The sequence below is a fragment of the Fukomys damarensis genome, unplaced genomic scaffold, assembly GCF_012274545.1.
Source record: "Fukomys damarensis isolate Sample0158 unplaced genomic scaffold, DMR_v1.0_HiC HiC_scaffold_37, whole genome shotgun sequence".
NCBI classification, from domain to species: Eukaryota; Metazoa; Chordata; class Mammalia; order Rodentia; family Bathyergidae; genus Fukomys; species Fukomys damarensis.
In genome coordinates this window covers 6,326,199-6,333,698 of record NW_022900949.1, presented here as the reverse complement: position 1 = coordinate 6,333,698, position 7,500 = coordinate 6,326,199, and the positions used below count along the sequence as shown (strand labels likewise).

General features: G+C 43.3%; 1 protein-coding gene across 1 annotated transcript in view; it reads right to left on the bottom strand.

The window, feature by feature from the left end:
• Window positions 1-7,500, bottom strand: part of CUNH19orf38 (chromosome unknown C19orf38 homolog) — a 19,081-nt gene that overhangs the window by 11,093 nt on the left and 488 nt on the right. The window lies entirely within an intron of this gene.

The window sequence follows — 7,500 nt, the reverse complement described above, 5'->3', positions numbered from 1 at the left end:
AAGGAAGGAAGGGAGTGGAAAAAAAGAAAAAGCAAGATATATCATGTATGGGCTGGGCATGGCGATGCTCGCTGTAATCCCAGCACTGGGAGGCTGAGGCAGGAGGATCGCCGTGAGTTCGAGACTGGCCTGGGCTACATAGTGAGTTCCAGGTCAGTCTCAACTACATAGTGAGACTCTGTCTCCAAAAACAAAACAACAACAACAACAACAAAGATATATCATGTATGGACGCAAATTCCCTATGATAAGTGTTATTATTCCATATACCTAAAATATACCAATAAATATTTTACTTCAAGAAAAATTCTTAATAGGTTGTGAGTACACCCAATGGGCAGCGGCAGGGAAGAAAGGGAACATCAGGTCTATATTTGAAGAAATCATATACTTTTCAGGGTAAATTGCAAGTAAACAGCCCAGAAACTTCCACACTTCTATCTTACAACTAGCTTTGCTTTAACCTGTATAAATGTTTCTGTTCAAGCCAAGCGGATCCCTCTGGGGCTTTGCACTGAAAAGGCTGCAGCATGTGCTCATCAGGCAACAGAAGCACCACTCGAGTGGATTGTTCCCTCTGAACGAAGTGCATTCCAACCTCAGGTCCTTTGCACATGCTCTTCTGCCTGCCCAAGACACAGTTCCATCAACCCAGTTAAATCCTACTTCTCCTTTAGGTCACAGGTTAAATATCACCTCTGGGAAACCTTTCCAAATTCCTCTGAACTCTTCTCCTGGCTAAATTACCCCAGAGTCTTAAAAGTTTTATTTATTGCAATTAGCATGTGAATATATATATATATATATTTTTTTCTTTTTTTGTGGGGGGGAGTACTGGGGATTGAACTCAGGACCTTATACTTCCAAGGCGGGTGTTGTGTGGGTAAGTGCCCAGCCCCAGCATGTGTAAATTTTTTTTTTTTATTTTTTGTACTGGGGATCGAATTCGGGTCCTTGTGCTTGCAAAGCAGGTGGCAGAACCACTGAGCTAAATCCCCAGCCCTAATGTGTATATTTTTAAAAGAAATCTGCCTATTTCATGTAATTTGTTGAATTGTGTTCTTTTATTCCCTTGATATTCTTTGGATCTGTAGGATCTGTACTGATTGATGTGTGTTGCTTCATTCCTCACAATGGTAAATTTAGTTTTTTCTTTTTTATTAGTCTTGTTAAGGGTTAATGAATTTTATTAATATGATTATTTGTGGTGTGCTCGCTTCAGCAGCACATATACTAAAATTACTATTTTCGGGCTGGAGGTTTAGCTCAGTGGCACCATGCCTGCCTTGCAAGGGCAAAGTTCTGAGTTCAATCCCCGGTACCCCCAAAAATAAATTTAAAAAAATAAATTAGTGTGTGTGTGTGTGTGTGTGTGTGTGTGTGTGTGTGTGGTACTGGGGATTGAACCCAGGGTCTTTACTCTAACCTACATCCCCAGTGTTTTTCTCATTTTTCATTTTGAGACGGGGTCTCACTATGCAGCCCAGGCTGGCTTTGAATTCATGGCGATCCTCCTGCCTCAGCCTCCCAAGTACTGGGATTGCAGGTGTGCTCCATCACACCTGGCTAACTTTTTTTTTTTCTTCATTTAGTTACCTGATGTGTAACGTGTATAACTGGTTTTTCCATTTTCTAGTTTCCTTTTGTTTGTTTGAGACAGAGTCTCTTTACAGTGCAGGCTACCGTACCCAGCTTGTTTGTTTTGTTTTTGCTTTTTGAGACAGGGTCTCCATATGTAGCTCAGGCTGGCCTCAAACTCACTACGTATCCCATCCTAGCTTCTGCAGACGGAAGGTTAGGTCGTTGATCTCAAACTATTCCAGTTAGCATAAGCATTTAGAGCTCTAGAGATGCCCTGAAAGCAATGTGTTAACTGCATCACATTTTTGGGTACTGTGCTCCTGTGTCATTGTAAGACATAGGCATATTTCTTCTTTAAAATGTTCTATGACTCAGAGACTGTTTAGGAATATGTGGCTTACTTCTTAACTCTCTGGATTGTGTTGTTGTTTTTTTCCAGGCACTGGGGATGGAACATGGAGCTAGAGCCCCGGCCCATCTTTTATTTATTTTGAGAGACAGAAAGAGACACAAAATAACTAAGTTGCTCAGGTTGGACTCACCTTTGTGATCTTCCTGACTCAGCCTCAGAGTGCTGGATTTACAGGTGTGAGTCACTGTTTTAGCTTGGGGCTTTTTGATAGCTTGATTATTAGTGATTTTTAATTCCAAGGTGTTTTTGTTTTTGTTTTTTGGTACCGGGGATCGAACTCAGGACCTTGCACTTGCTAGGCAGGCACGGTGCCACTGAGCTAAATCCTGGCCCAAGAATATCCTTGAATTTACTGAATTCATCCTTCATGATTTCTTTTAAAAAGTTCTCTTCTGGGGCTGGGGATTTAGCCTGGTGGCATGGCGCCTGCCTCGCAGGCACAAGGTCCTGAGTTTGATCCCTGCTACCAGGAAAAATAAATAAATAAGTAAATAAGTAAGTAAGTAAATAAATAAATAAATAAGTTCTCTTAAAAAACAAAAACCAAACTCCCTCTTCTTCCAGGAGCGCGGGGCTGGTTTCTGTGATGTCATCTGCAGTGTTTCCAGTCCCTACCAAGTATGCACACAAATATTTCTCCACTGTCTGACCGCGAGCCCACAGCCGTCCACTCAGCTCGTTTTTGTCCAGGCAGGGTGTGCAGGAGATGCAGTTAAGAGAGGCTCTTGTTTCCAGCCAGGCGTGGTGTTGCAGGCCTATAATCCCAGCATTTCTGGAGGCTGAGGCAGGAGGACTGCAAGTTCAAGCCCAGTCTGGGCTACACAGTGAGGCTCTGCCTCAGAACAAAAAATAAGCAAGGAACTGGGGGTGTAGTTTGGTGTGAAGAACTTGGGCTCAGTCCCCCTAAAAACAAAACAAAATAACAACAACAACAAATCCCCAAAGAAACAGAGGCAGAAAGAGAGAGGAAGAGAGAGACCACAGACCGACAGAGACGGTGAGGATTTGCTGATTTATTTATTCCACCAGGGGTCGCTGTGACAGAGAAACAGCTGCAGCGGCCGGTTCAGTGTTGTCACACAAGTTCACGGCCGGGCAGGTAAGCGAAGTGGTTGCATCGTCACCACGGGGGCTCTTATGCCAATGGGTTCGAGGAGGGGTGTGGGAGGAGGTGACGCCAGGAGCTAAGAAGGAGAGGCGGAGGCACTGCAGGAAGAGGAGAGAGGTGCTGGATGGGTCCTGGGTCCTGGGGAAAGGCTTCATCCTGTGAACCACCATCCCCGCCTTTTTTTTTTTTTTAAACCAGGGATGAACTCGGGTTCTTGCGCTTGTGAGGCAGGGGGAGAAACCCCTGAGCGAAATCCCCGGCCAAGTGCTTTTGCTTTTGCTTTAGATTTTTGAGACTACTTCTCACTTAGTTGCTCAAATTTGTGATCCACTGTGTAGCCTGATACACTGTGTAACTCAAGCCCAGCCGGAACTATATAGCTATAGGAAGATCTCGTCTTTTTTTTTTTTTTTCTTTTTGGTTTTTTGAGACAGGGTCTTACTATGTAGCTGAGACTGACCTGGAACTCACTATGTAGCCCAGGCTGGTCTCGAACTCACAGTGATCCTCCTGCCTCAGCCTCCCGAATGCTGGGATGACAGGCATGTGCCACCACGCCCGCTCTTGTTTTGTGGTTTGTTGTTGTTGTTGTTGTTGTTGTTGTTGTTGTTTTTCCGGATCTCGTCTTAAAAGAGAGAAAAAAAGAAAAAGAAAAAGAAAAAAATGAGGAAAAGCAACATAAAATTTATACAGAAACACAAAAGTCCCAGAGCAGCCAAAGTGATTCTGAGCAGGAAGAATAAGGCAGAAGGCACCACAATACCTGATTTTCAATCATACCACAAACCCACAGTAAAAAAAACAGCATGGTGTGAGCAAAGAAATAAGAGGCATAGACCCATGGCATAGAGTAGTGGATGCAGAAACTCACACTACTGTGGCCATCTGATTCGGAACCATGTGGCCAAATACGGACACTGGAGAAAAGAGCCACTTCAACAATGGTACTGGGAGGACTGGGACCCACCTGCAGGGAACGGACCTGGGTGCCTCTCTCCCACCTGGTAAGAAATGGACTTCAGAATAGACCAAAAAGACCCGAAACTTGGAAATGGATGGAAGAAAACATACCGGAAACACTTGAAGCCATAGGCACAGGCAAAGACTTCCGGAATAGGAAGGACTTGAATAGCACAGGAAATAATAGTAAGACTCAACAACGGAGACTGCACCCAATTAAAAAGTTTCTGCCCAGCAAAGGAAACAGTCAACAGAGTGAAGAGATGGTTGCCCATATGGGCAAAACCTTCTGCTACCTACTCTTCTGACAGAGGTTTAACATCTAGAATATATAAAGAACCCAAAAAACTTAACCCCAGCCTGGCATGGTGGCACATGGCTGAAATCCCACTCTGAGAGGCTGAGGCAGGAAGACTGAAAGGCTAGATGGGGCAATTTAAGGACTTAGACCCTGTCTCAAAAGAAAGAAAATAATAATAATAATACAATGGCTGGGCATGGTGGTGTATGCCTGTTATTCCAGCACTTGTGAGGCTGAGGCAGGAGGATCTCCCTGAGCTCAAGGTGCCTAAACCACATAGTGAGACATTGTCTCAAAAAATCCTAAAAAAGAAAGAAAGAAAGAAAGAGAGGTGATGATGATGTTAAAGGTCTGGGGATGTTGCCCAGTGGGAAGGCCCTGGCTTCAATCCCCAATACTACAAAACAAAACAAAACAAATAAAAACCAAGACATTTAACACCAAAACAAACAGACAAATAACCAGATAGCTCAATCACTAAATGGGCCAATGAGTGTATAGGCATTACTCCACAGAGGGAGTACTAATGGCCTGTGAGTATACAAAAAGCTGTCAATATCTTGAGCCACTAGGGAAACGCAAAGCAAAACTGGATTGAGACTCCACCTCACCCCAGTCAGAATGGTTGTCATCAAGTACAGCAAACAATAAACGCTGGTGAGGGGTGGAGGAAAAGGAATCCTTGTATGGTGGGAATATAAATTCATACAGTCATTACAGAAGTCAGAATAAGGGGCTGAGGATTTAGCTCAGTGGCACCGCACCTGCTTGGCAGGCACAAGGTCCTGAGTTTGATACCCAGCCGCTCCTGTCCCCAAGTGATAAAAAAAAAAAAAATCAGAATGAAGCTTCCTTAAAAAACTAAAAACAGAATTACCATATGACCCACTCCTTGGTACTTACCAGAAGGATTTTTTTTTTGAGACAGGGTCTCATTGTGTGGCCCAGGCTGGCCTCAAACTTGCAGAAATCTTCCTGCCTCAGCCTCCCAAGTGTTAGTATTACAGGTATGTGCCACCATGCCCGGCACACCTGACGAAATTATAAAGTCAGCATATTACAGGGGACACATGTGCCCATGTATAGTGTGGGACAGTTCACAGTTGCCAAGATATGGAGCCAACCTAGTTGTCCATCTTTGGATGAGTAGATTTTTTAAATGTGGTCTATAATGCAGTATCATTCAGTGATAAAGAAGAATGAAATTATTTCATTTGTGCAAAATGGATGGAACCAGAGGCCATTGCATTAAGAGAAATAAACCAGATTTAGAAAAGGTAAGTGTCACGTTTTCCCTAATATATGGAATATAACAAAAGTAAAAGGAAAGGGAGATTCATCAGACAAATTCAGGGGACAAGGGGGAGCTTGTGGAAGAATTAACTGCAGAACAGGTATGAGCAAATCGCTATATGTAAGTATGAAAATACCACACTGAAACCTAATGTTTTATTAAACTAAAAGGCACTAGGGGCTGGGGATTTAGCTCAGTGATGCCACCGCCTGCCTTGCAAGCACAAGGACCCAAGTTCGATCTCCAGTATATAAAAAAAAGGCACTAGTAACTATAAAATACATACGGAGGCTTTGTCTTTTTAAAAAGTCATTAATAAAAATTTACTTTAAGCCTATATCTCAGCACTTGGGAGGCTGAGGCAGGAGAATCACTGTGAATTTGAGGCCATCCTGGGCTACAGTGCGATCCTGTCGCCAAAACAAGAACCAAAGCAAAACACAGCCAGTGATGTAGCTCAGTGGCGCTGTGCCTGTCCTGGTAATGAAAAAAAGAGAAGGAAAACAAAAGCAAAAGAAACAGACAAACAAACAAAAAAGCTCCAAGCGCCAGGGATTTAGCTCAGTGGTGCCACTGCCTGCCTTGCAAGCACAAAGTATATATACTTTTTACAAATAATGGTATATGTATACAATGGAATATTACTCAACCATCAAAAGGAGTTAAATACTGATACTGCACATGGCTGAAATCGGAAACAGGCTAATGGAAAGATTCAACATAAATGGTCACAGAGTGTCTGATTCGATTTCTAGGAAATACTGCACCTGCAGTGAATAGATCCAGGGGGCAGAAAGCAAACTGGTGACTGCCAGGAGCTAAGGTCAGAGACAATTGAGGACCACCTGCTAAGAGGGCACAGGGATTCTTTTGGACTTTTTGGACTTTTTTGGGACTGGTGAAAATGCTTAGGAGCTACATCAAAACGGAGGTCACATTACAATGTCAATCTACAAAAGGCCACGGAATAGGTCTCATTAGTTAATCTAGGGCCAGGGCTTTGGCTCAGTGCCAAAAGCCCAAGGGCCCGAGTTCGATCCCTGGTACCAAAAAAAAACCAAAAAAACAAAACAAAACAAAAAAAAACCCAAAACAAAAAACAACTCCCCCAAAAAACCTATTCTCTGCTCTGCTCCAAAAGAGCCAAGCAGTGTATCTAAACGAAAGAATAAGGGGTCAAAAAGGAACACTTAGTGTATGTCTAAACTTTAACGTCACAAAGTGGTACGAGTTCCCCAAGTTCTGCAGATGCAGGAAAGAACTGATGACCACTGGCTACAATTGAAGAGTAACTGTCACCACCGGCCAACCTCTTTCTGTTTATCTTTGAAGCCTAGAGTTTTGCAACTAAATATTTTTTTCTTCTGTTTAGACGGGACCAGAACCCATTTATCGAATTACTTCTTTATCTGTCTGCTTCCCAGAGGGAGACAACCTCCTGCTCCTCCGAGTGAGACTGAGGCAGATGCTAAGTGACAGGCTGCCCAACAACAAGCAATAAGCCAAGTACCAAGTAAGAGATTATTATTTACTGGCCTACGATCTACCAAACACTGTGATATGAAGTAAGCACTCAGGCATTGTCCCAGTCCTCACAACAGCATATTGGACTAGGAGTATTACTGTTTTTGAGACAGGGTCTCCCTATGTAGTCCAGGCTGGCCTTGAACTCACAACAACCCTCCTGCCTCAGCCTCCTGAGTGCTAGGATAGGTTATACAGGCAGCGCCACCTCACCCAGCAAGGGACTAGAGTATTATTTTCATTTTGTGGTTGAGGAAACTAAGGCTCAGCAGGGGGATCGTTCCACATTCTTCATTTGTGTTTTTTTTTTTTTTTTTTTT